This window comes from Eubalaena glacialis, chromosome 11 (assembly GCF_028564815.1).
Source record: "Eubalaena glacialis isolate mEubGla1 chromosome 11, mEubGla1.1.hap2.+ XY, whole genome shotgun sequence".
NCBI classification, from domain to species: domain Eukaryota; kingdom Metazoa; phylum Chordata; class Mammalia; order Artiodactyla; family Balaenidae; genus Eubalaena; species Eubalaena glacialis.
This window is the reverse complement of record NC_083726.1, coordinates 31,022,396-31,033,511: the sequence shown is the minus strand read 5'-3', so window position 1 is coordinate 31,033,511 and position 11,116 is coordinate 31,022,396.

Sequence of the window (11,116 nt, the reverse complement as noted above, 5' to 3'; positions counted from 1 at the left end):
CTACACCTAAGTTGTCATTCATTATTTTCTGTTGTGCACACTTGACCTCTCTTCTTGCCCCTTTAAAAATAAAAAACCCAGGATGTGTAGCATTCGACTGGTTCGTATTCTTGCCACAATGATGACTCAGGACATTGATGAGCATGTGTCTTTCATACTTCCCCCCTCCACCCCGTCACTTTTCCACTGTATCTCGTTTTACGTGTGTGCTAATCACAAAAATCCTAAGTGCAATAATTCGTAAAATTTGCCATGACTGTAAAGAAACATAGAGTTTTATAGAGTTTGAATACCATCCATGATAAAATGTCCACTTTCTTTTGATTTTTATTTTGTTTGGCTTCCAAACTTGGTGATAGTAACTTAATAGGCAAAGAGTAGAGCATTATCCCTTTAGTTGATCTCCACTGGTTAATTCATAGGAGGCTTTTAGAATACACTTATTATACAACTGACAGAGATTTGTGCCTCCTTTGTTAAGTTGTTGGTCATAAAAGGCTTTGTTTAATAATTGTCCGTCACTTATTCGATTGCTGTGTCAACAGCACAGTCTCCTGCTCAGAGACTGCTTTCTCAAAGTCTAGGCAGTCTCCTTGATCTTCCGTATTTCTCTTCAGGTTCTCTCTGAAATCTGTTCTCTTCCAAATCCCAATGTTTCTGCTGGTCTCCTCATTTGTAAAAAAAAAGCTTCGAGATTTTCACGAAGATTGGAATAATCAGACTTCGTTTCCCTGCCCACTTCTCTTCTGTAATTAACATATCCTATTACTTTAGAGTAATCCTCCTACTCTAAGATTCATACTCTGATTTTGTAATTTAGGTCATTATAAAATATATTCCAGGGAACAATTCTGGTCTTCAAATGAGGTGCTTGTAAATATAGAATTATTAGAACTCAAGAGTGTTTCCGTCTTTTGTATTTGTCATGTATTCATCTACGCCTCAAAGCTGAAATATTCTACACTTGACTTGCAGCTACTTTTTCCTCCTCCTTCTTCCAATAGTTAGTTACAAGCTTTTTCCTTAGGTCATCGCAAACTGTCCCATTTCTTCCCTAGTCTAATGGTGCACTTATGTTCAGTATACTTGGGCTGCCTATTTGCTCTTGAGTTTATTTCTCTTCCTTTTTCAGAGAGTACAGAATTTGAGCATGGTGAATGCAATTGATATTCTCTGTTATTTGTCAGGCAAGTAGCTAATTTAAGACCTAAAATAGTAGTGTACATTATTATACATAACAATTATAAGTGACCAAGTACCAATCTTGTGCTTTTAGCTGTAGAAAAGGAAATTTTCTTAAAAAAAACCATGACTAAATACTATCGGTAATAAAATGTTCATGCTAATCATAGTGGTAAGATTTTGAAAGTTAGAAATGCTGATATTCTAATATCACCATTTCTCCCCGTGATACTTAGTATAACATGGAACTAGATACTAAATCTAGAACATTTTTCTTTACAATATTATTTTACAGCTCATTCTAATTCTAACTAAAAAGTAAGTCTTTTCTAAAACTACTTCTATTACCAATGAAAAATTGTGTTGACAGCCCCCTACTACTTTGTCAGTGGTAACCTTGCTTTTGCTAGAACTGATTCTATTATCCATACGAGATAGGGCAGAAACTGAACTGGTGAAGGGAGATAGATAAATCTAAATTTCTGGGATCTTCCCTGGTGGTCCAGTGGTAAAGAATCCACCTTACACTGCAGGGGACACGGGTTCGATCCCTGGCCAGGGAACTAAGATCCCACGTGCCGTGGAGCAACTAAGCCCATGCAGCACAACTACTAAGCTCGTGCGCCTCAACTAGAGCCCACGTGCTGCAAACTACAGAGCCCATGTGCCCTGGAGCCTGCCCACCACAACTAGAGAAGAGAAAACCCGCGCACCACAATTAGAGAGGAGTGTGCGCAACAAAGAGCCCGTGCGCCACAACGGAAGATCCCTCTTGCCAAAACCAAGACCCGATGCAGCCAAAAATAAATAAATAAATAAAAAATAAATCTTTAAAAAGAATTTCTGGAGCATCTTTTTTTTTTTTTTCTCTTTCAGTATAAATATTTAATCATGCCAGGAGAAATTCTGAAAAAATTGTGACACAGTGGGATTGATTTTCCCTATAAGTAGGGCACTCATTGTGTATCTGAGAAAGGAGCTAACACTTTTTAAGTCTTTCTAAGTGATGGCTCTATTCTAGGCACTTTAAAATATTCACTTTCATCTTCGCTGTATCCTACAAGCCAGGTACTATCATCCCTATTTTACAGATGAGTAATTAAGACATAACTTGCCCACAGCTGCACAGTTACTACTAGGAACAGCCAGGTTTATGACAAAAAGCTGATTCTAAAGCTCACGTTCTTTTCGCTTTCTTTAAATAGGCCCTTCCTGCTCATTCTTAAGGAGAAATACCAGCCTTGCAATGTATTATGAGGCCTACCTCGAGAGCCCTATAGTTTGATGGATAAGAATGTGGTCTCTGGAGTTGAACTAGTTGGGTTCCTACCACTCACTAATTTTGTAATCTTAAGCAATTACTTGATGTCTCTTTGCCTCAGTTTCTTCATCTGTAAAAAGGGAGCGGTTACAATAATATCCACTCATTAGTGTGATTTGTGAGGACTAAATGAGAGAACACATATAAAGTACTCACTAGAGTGGCCGACACACAGAGAGTGTTTAATAGATCTTATTTTCTAGGAGTTTGTTTCTTTATAAAAATTGGTCTTTCTGTGGGTAGAGAAAAGAAATATGGGTTGTAATTTATTTTTTCTTGGCTTCTTATGTCTGGCTCTAGCAATCAGCGTTTTGTTTTTGATCCCTACCCAATTTTGCATATTCACTGTTTTTCCTTCATGCAATATGGAAGATGAAAACATGACCATCAGTTTAATTCTTTGCTAATCCTCCCTTTGAGAGATGGAGTCTAATTCTCCTTCTGTTCAATACAGGCTAGACTTGGTGACTTGCTTGATGAATAGAATATGATAGAGTGGGACTTGTGAAGCTAATTAATAGAAAGTATTGAATCTTCTGCCTATACCTTTTGAATGCTCACTTTGGGAGGTCTCAACCACCAAGGAAGAAACCTGATTGCCTTGAGAACTCCATCTTGGACAGTCATGTGTAAGCCCTCTGATCATCAGGCCCAGCTAAGCCCAGCCTTCTAGTCATCCCTGCCAAAGAATCAGAAATGTGAGTAAAGCTGTCTTGGATCCTCCAGACTGGCCCATCCACCAGATGATTATCACTGAAGTCCTCAGTTGCCAGAAGACTCTCTCAGCTGACACTTGCCCTAATTCCTGACCCACAGAAGTATGAGATATAATAAAATGGTGGTTGTTTTAAGCCACTACATTTTGGGATAATTTATTACATAGCAAGATATAACTGAAACATGCATTTATTTATTTAAAAAGAAACTATTCTGCCAGCAGCTGTTGTAGACACTGGGGGATGCATCTGTGAATAACCCAGGCAAGGCCACTGTTCTCATGAAGGCTACACTCCACTGAGGGAGATAGATAATAAAAAATAGACAGTATTTAATACACTCATAATTTTGGATATACATAAATACTGTAGAGAAAAAAATAAAGCAAATAAAAACACAGAGACTGACGGGGTAGGTGAGTGGATATTTAGGTCAGCTGATGGGGAAAGACTTCTTTGAGGCATTTGAGCAGAAATTCAATTACACATTCACTTACTCACTCACTCATTAATCCACCTACCTATTCAATGAACAAGCAATTATTAACCACTGCTCTGTGTCAGGCACTGTGCTAAGTGCAGAATAAGATAATGATAATGTCTTGTGAGATAAACAGACATGTAGAGATAATAACAACATTATATGAATATGCTATCAAAGAGATATGCACATAGAGCTTTGGAAGCACAATAAAGAGGCATTAGGCCACAACCATGAGGAAGGTAGGAAGATATAATACTTCTTTAAGTAATATGCCTTTCAAAGGAGTCAACTGGGGGAACTGAATATTTATTCAAATGATGCTTATTCAAATGCTATGGCTCAAAACACAGCAGCAGCTTCCTTTTTGCTACTGTGAACATAGAGCACAGTGCCTAGCCCATACACACTGCAGAAATATTTATTGACTTAAAATTGCTTTAAGATTCAGTTATAAGTCATATAAGAAAATTTCTTGCTATTGCTATTCCTCTTTTTTGAACCAAAATGATCTTATATAATATAATCATTCATTCCTCTTATTCATCAGACTTAGCCCTGAAGTTTTTTTTCCTCCCCCCACCAAACTTATCCTAAACAATGAAGATTTGCCATCACTGAGGATATTCAAAAGAATACCCTTTTCACTTTTTAAAGGATGGCTCCAAAAAAAAGTGTTGAATATATTTTTAGTAGTAGTAGCAGCAAAGACAGCATGAATGCAGGGCCTCCTGCAGTGACTCGGTTGAAAGAAGCATCATTCTTTGGGACGTTTAAGTGATGCTGGTTTTGTTTTGAAGAAGCAGTTGTTACTTTATAATCATGCCATGTTTTTGCAGATGAGTTTAGCTTATTCTCATTTGGACTCCTGTTTTCAACTATCTTCTATGCTCCATGGATTCCCTCAAATATGTCTTCCACTTCAAACTTCTGATTTCGTATCACCTATACCCAAAAGTTTCCCCAAACCCTAAAATTCTGTTTCTCCTAACTTTCTTGGCTGCCCAAACATTTACTTCTCTTTTAATCCCTTCTTAATAAATGATGTTATCACCACCGTAGTTGCCTCAGGTAAAAATGTGGAAGTCATTTTGGACACCTGCTTCCTCAACATTCACAACCAATCTCAACACATCTTGCTGATTCTACTTTCAAAATATATCTGAATTTCCAATCACCCTCTCTCACTACAATTACCTTGATACAGGATTTTATTAGTCTTTTGCTACTATTGTCTCTTTTGCATGAAATGCTCTTACCCATCTTCACTACCTGGTGAACACATTTTTCAAGACATGGGTTAAACTCACCTGTTCTATATCCTGTAGCATCCTTGTAGCCTCAGCCACCTTATAGTATTAATCATTTATGTTAGGTCTGTCTTCAATTTTCTTTTTTCACAGCTTACATGACATTCCACTAATTCATTTAGTCAACAAGTATATATTAAACATGGGGCAGGCAGTCTGCTAGATGCTGTTGTACAAAACAGACATTATCTTAGACCTTGTGGAGCATATAATATAGTGAGGAAGATGGAAAATAAAAGAAATAATTACAGTAGAGAACAATGAACATAATGATAGGTGGATGACACCCATGAAAAAATATAATGTAACTATATGGGGTTAGAAAAAGGTTTTCCTGAGGCAGTGACATTTAATCTGAGACCTGAAAGATGAGTTAGGGTCAGCCAGATTGAGAAATGGGAAGGTGGGACAAGGAAGGAGAGTATTCCATTCAGAGGAAATAGCACATGGAAACACTCAGAGGTCACAAAGAGAGGGAAAGGGTGGGAAAAAATACTATAAGCCTCTCAGTAAACATCTACTGAATGAATATAAGGTCTGGGGACATGAGTCCATTTATGCTGAGCTTTCTGAAGAACATAAAACTCTTTTTGGTTTAATTACACAACAAACTTTAACAATAGTTTGTCGACTTCCCTGCATTCTTAAACAGAAACCATGTAATTTCAGTTTTATTTGACAATTCAAGATGGTCAATAATAATTTCAGTAATTGTATTGATGTGACAGTCATTGTTAGCTGCCTTTATTCATATCCACTCCAATCTCTCTTTTCCCTTGTTAAGAAAACCTGACCTAAAATGACTTCATATGTAAAAATAACCTCTTTTATAGGCACAGTGGCTCCTCCATAGCAGTACTGGGTAGCACTGGTGTAAACTCTACACCTCCTACAGTGGCAATCTTGTATTTTTTTTTGGTAATATCAATACTTATTTTCATTTTATATGAGCCCATGCTCCAACGTTATGGCAGAAAATATCCCAAGATATTCAGAAGAATTTAAAGGTACCATTAAAACTATTTCAGGGCTTCCCTGGTGGCGCAGTGGTTGAGAATCTGCCTGCCAATGCAGGGGACACGGGTTCGAGCCCTGGTCTGGGAGGATCCCACATGCCGCGGAGCAACTAGGCCCGTGAGCCACAACTACTGAGCCTGCGCGTCTGGAGCCTGTGCTCCGCAACAAGAGAGGCCACGACAGTGAGAGGCCCGCGCACCGCGATGAAGAGTGGCCCCCGCTTGCCACAACTAGAGAAAGCCCTTGCACAGAAACAAAGACCCAACACAGCCAAAAATAAATAAATAAGTAAATAAATAAGTTTAAAAAAAAAAACAAAGCTATTTCATTCACATTTTGAGCTTCTGTGTATATATGAATTAGGAAGGCTTTCAGCTGCAAGTAACAGAAAACCTCAGTGACTTAATCATCAGGATATTTATTGTTTTCCTAACAAAAAGTCTGGAGATAAATGGCAGTGCAGTGATTCAGTGAGGATCCTAGCTCTTTCCATTCTGCCATTCCACCACTCTCAGCTGTTGGCTTTTGTTTTCCAACTTAGAACCTCATGAGGACAAGATGGCTGCCACAGCTTCAAGCATCACGTCCTCAAACAAGTGTTCAAAGGAAAAAGAGAGGGAAGGGTTCAAAAGACTTTCTTCTTATACCCCCTCTCTTTTATCATGACAGAAATGCTTTATCAGAAACCTCTTACCTGACCTCCTCTTACTTCATACTCAGCAGAAGTAGGTGACCTACCTATGACTAGATCAATAACTGGCAAAAATGATTGGAGTTGCTATGATTGCCTTAGACCAGGGGTTGAAAAGTATGGTCCTGGGCCAAACCCAGCCCTATGCTTGTTTTTGTGAATAAAGTTTTATTGGAACACAGCCACACCCATTCATACACATATTGTCTATGCCGGTTTTGTGCTATAATGGTAAAGCTGATGGGTTGTGACAGAGATCATATGATCTGCAAAGCCTAAAATATTTATTACCTGGCTTTTTATGAAAAAAGTTTGACTTCCTCTGGTGTGGACTATGATTAATTCCCTAAAGCTGACCATAAAACCAGGATTCTTTAAACAAAAAGAAGAAAGAATGGCTCTTGGAAAGGCAACTAATCGTGACTGTCCCCCACCATCATTCATAACATCATTTACATGGTAGGTAATGCAGATTTCAACAAATGGCCAAGCAGATACACTTCTTGAAAACATTTTTACCAAATTGTTGGTTTGGACCCTTTACCTCTTGTTCTTTTGCCATCCCACCCAATTCTTAATAACATCCCTAATCTCTAATCTCCTCTTTCAAAACTTTCTTTCAGCCTTTAGAAATTAAGATGAATTCTTCAGCATCAAAGGCCCTGGAGGGAGTATGATGTGGAATTCAATTACTGAGTAAAACCAAATTTCAATTTTTTTTCATCCTGCAACACATGATAAGGTACCTCTCTGCTTCATGTTACTCTGGTATCTGATTTCCTTCCCTGGAAGGACACCGTGGGCCTAGTTCGTGTTTTCCCCCAAGTGTAAGCTGCTCTTCTCAGAGCTAAGGGAGAAACACTAGAAAAAAATGTCTTAGAGATATTGGTAAGCAATTAGAAGATGCACCACCAAATGCTAAGTAAGAAGATGTGTCAATCTTTAAGTTTGAACTCGATGAAAGAAAGAGACGCTGGATGAATTTTCTGATGTGTGTTTTCATGGTGTGCAGGTTCCAAGTCTTCGTGTGCTGCTTGTGAGCTTGGGCTGAGGCTAATTGAAGGAGATTATGAGAGTCAATACATTTTTCTATCACCACATAGTCTCCTACTCTTTTACCCCCCAAATCCTACAGCTTTTCATCTAGGAGTCACAAAGAAGCTTTTAAAAATAGAGGCACTGGATGAGGAACAAGGGTCTGGGACATGAAGGAGACCGTATCACTTTGTTCAACAGCCATCAGAAGTCAGTTTCAACTTTTTAGCTCTAATCGTATGGAGAGGTTTAACCCGCAGTTTGATGAAAAAAATCAACCAGTGTGAAATTTCAGAATACAGAATATCTATGAGTTAGGACACACAGACCTCCTATGACCCATTTTATGGCTGAAACTTCAATTCAAAGAAGAGACAATTCAATTGAGTTGATCTACTTGTGCTTCCGCTTTCCTTGGAACAACAGCCCTGTAGGGCAGGAGGGATAAAAAAGGGCTTCCAGGGTTCCACCTATTTAAGCCCCTGGACCTCTCAGCCTCCCCACATCTCCTTGTTCAGGCCCTCTCCACAGTGGCCATTAAGAATTCGATCCTGTTGCCAACTCTCATTCTCCACCTGCTCCTGGCTCTGGTCCGTCCACCTGTCCGCTCACTGCAGCTGTCACCCCTTCCTCTCTCTCAGAGGTGTGTAGCAGATCCCTCCTCACCACTGCTCTGCTCACAGCTCTGTTCTACGATCCCAGTGTTAGCCTGACTCTTATCTACAGGCACTTCCGCCAAAGAATCTGGAGCATTTCCTAGGGCCTGGGAGGGAGTAAATTTGAGTGATGTAATCTTATGTCTTCCTAAAACGTTCTCTTCCTCACAGGTATCATGGGATGGATTCTAAACATCTTGACCTCTTTCCTACTTTAGGTGCGGTGGTCCATCTTCCCTTTTCTTTTTGGGTGAGAGAGCGTCAATTATGGTTTCCTAGGCTTTCCATCTCAATTTTTCTCTCAAGAGGTCTGGTAGATTCTTGAGCAGTTAGAACTCCTGGAAGCCTGTGTTTTTGTTTTTGTTTTTATTATTCTCAATTCTCGATGTAAATACACTGACTTAATTCTTCCTTGCTTTCCATCTTCTCTCATCTGCTGGCCCTTAAAGCACTGGCATCTTAAAGTAAGGCCATCAATATGTCATGGTAAACCTTGGTTTTTATGATATTAAAAAATAGTTCTGTGTGTTTTCTATCTTGTGGACTATTTGCTTCTTATCGAGAACATCTCAGCTTTAACACACGCTGGCACACTTGGGACCATGTAGGAGGTGCTAAAACACGTGCGGTTGGATTTTGAGGTAGGGGGAGGCCCAACACTCATGACTCTGGTATTTAGTCGTTTATTTACTTATTAGACTTTTAATAAACATTTGCTATGTTTAAGATAATATGATAATGATACCGGAGACTACAAAGATGCAAGAGGCATAGCCCAAACAGTTAGTGTACAGAGAAGAGCATAATTTAGACACAACTGTGGGAATCTGAAATAGAACCTATTTGAGTTATAAATTTACAAATATTCCCCATGGAGATGACATCTGAAGTTTTGTGACAGGCATTCATTCATTAAGCCAACAAAAATGTATTAAGTACCTCTGTGGCAGGTGCTTATAAAGCATGAGCAAACAGAAATGGGGGGTTATTGTTTAATGGGTACAAAGCTTCAGTTTTGCAAGATGAAAAGAGTTCTGGAGATGGTGGCAGTGGCAATGGTTGCACAACGATATGAAGGTACTTAATATAATGGAACTGTACATTAAAAAATGGTTAAGGTAGTAAATATTACGTGGAATTTACCACAATAAAAAACTGAACAAACAACCCAACAAAAAAATAAATAAATGAACACATAATTTTCTTATTGAGGTATAAATGATGTACAATATTATTTAAGTTTCAGATGTACAACATAGTGATTCACAATTTTTAAAGGTTATATTCCACTTATAGTTATTATAAAATATTGGCTATATTCCCTATGTTGTACAATATATCCTTGTGGCTTATTTATTTTATACATAGTGGTTTGTACCTCTTAATCCCCTACTTCTACCTTGTCCCTCCCCCCTTCCCTTTCCCCACTGGTAACCTCTAGTTTGTTCTCTATGTCTGTGAGTCTGTTTCTTTTTTGTTATATGCACTACTTTGTTTTACTTTTTAGGTTCCACATATAAGTGATATCATATAGTATTTGTCTTTCTCTGTCTCACTTAATTCACTTAGCATAATACCCTTCAAGTCCATCCATGTTGCTGCAAATGACAAAATTTCATTTTTATTGGCTGAGTAATATTCCATTGCATATATACACCACATCTTCTTTATCCGTTCATCTGTTGATGGACACTTAGGTTGCTTCCATATCTTGGCAATTATAAATAATGCTGTTATGAACACTGGGGTGCATGTACCTTTTTGAATTAGTGTTTTTGTTTTTTTCGGATATATATCCAGGAGTGGAATTTCTGGGTCATATGGTAGTTCTATTTTCAGTTTTTTGAGGAACCTCCATTCTGTTTTCCATAGTGGCTGCACCAATTTACGTTCTCACCAACCGTGTACGAAGTTTCCCTTTTCTTTTTTATTTTTAAAAAATATTTATTTATTTTATATATTTATTTTTGGCTGTGTTGGGTCTTCGTTGCTGCACACAGGCTTTCTCTAGTCGTGGCGAGCAGGGGCTACTCTTCGTTGTGGCGCACGGGCTTCTCATTGTGGTGTCTTCTCTTGCTGCAGAGCACAGGCTATAGGCATGCGCACTTCAGTAGCTGTGGCACGTGGGCTCAGTAGTTGTGGCTCATGGGCTTAGTTGCTCCGTGGCATGTGGGATCTTCCCGGACCAGGGATCAAACCCGTGTCCCCTGCATTGGCAGGTGGATTCTTAACCACTGCACCACCAGGGAAGCCCCAAGTTTCCCTTTCCTCCACATCCTCACCAACATCTGTTATTTGTGTAATGACCACATGACTTTGAAAAATATATGAGTAAACAAAAAAAGATCTTTGCCTCTATGGAGCTTATGATCTAGCAGGGAGAGATAGACCATGTATAGTTAAATTACTCCTATGTTGGAAGGTGATAAATACTATAGGCACAAAAAGAAGAACAGAGTAAGGAGAGATTAGGCATCCTGAGGTGGGTTGCTATTTTACACCGGATTGTCAGCCTAGGCTTTTCTAAGGAGGTGACTTGAGTAGAGACATGGAGATGATGGAATTAATCACATGAATATCTGGGGAACAGCCAGTGCAAAAGTTCGAAGGTGGGAGCATGCCTGGCATGTTGAAGGGACCACAAGGGGGCCAGTGTGGCTGGGTCAAAGTGAGTGGGCAGGAGTAGGGGAAGAGTAGTAGGAGTTGT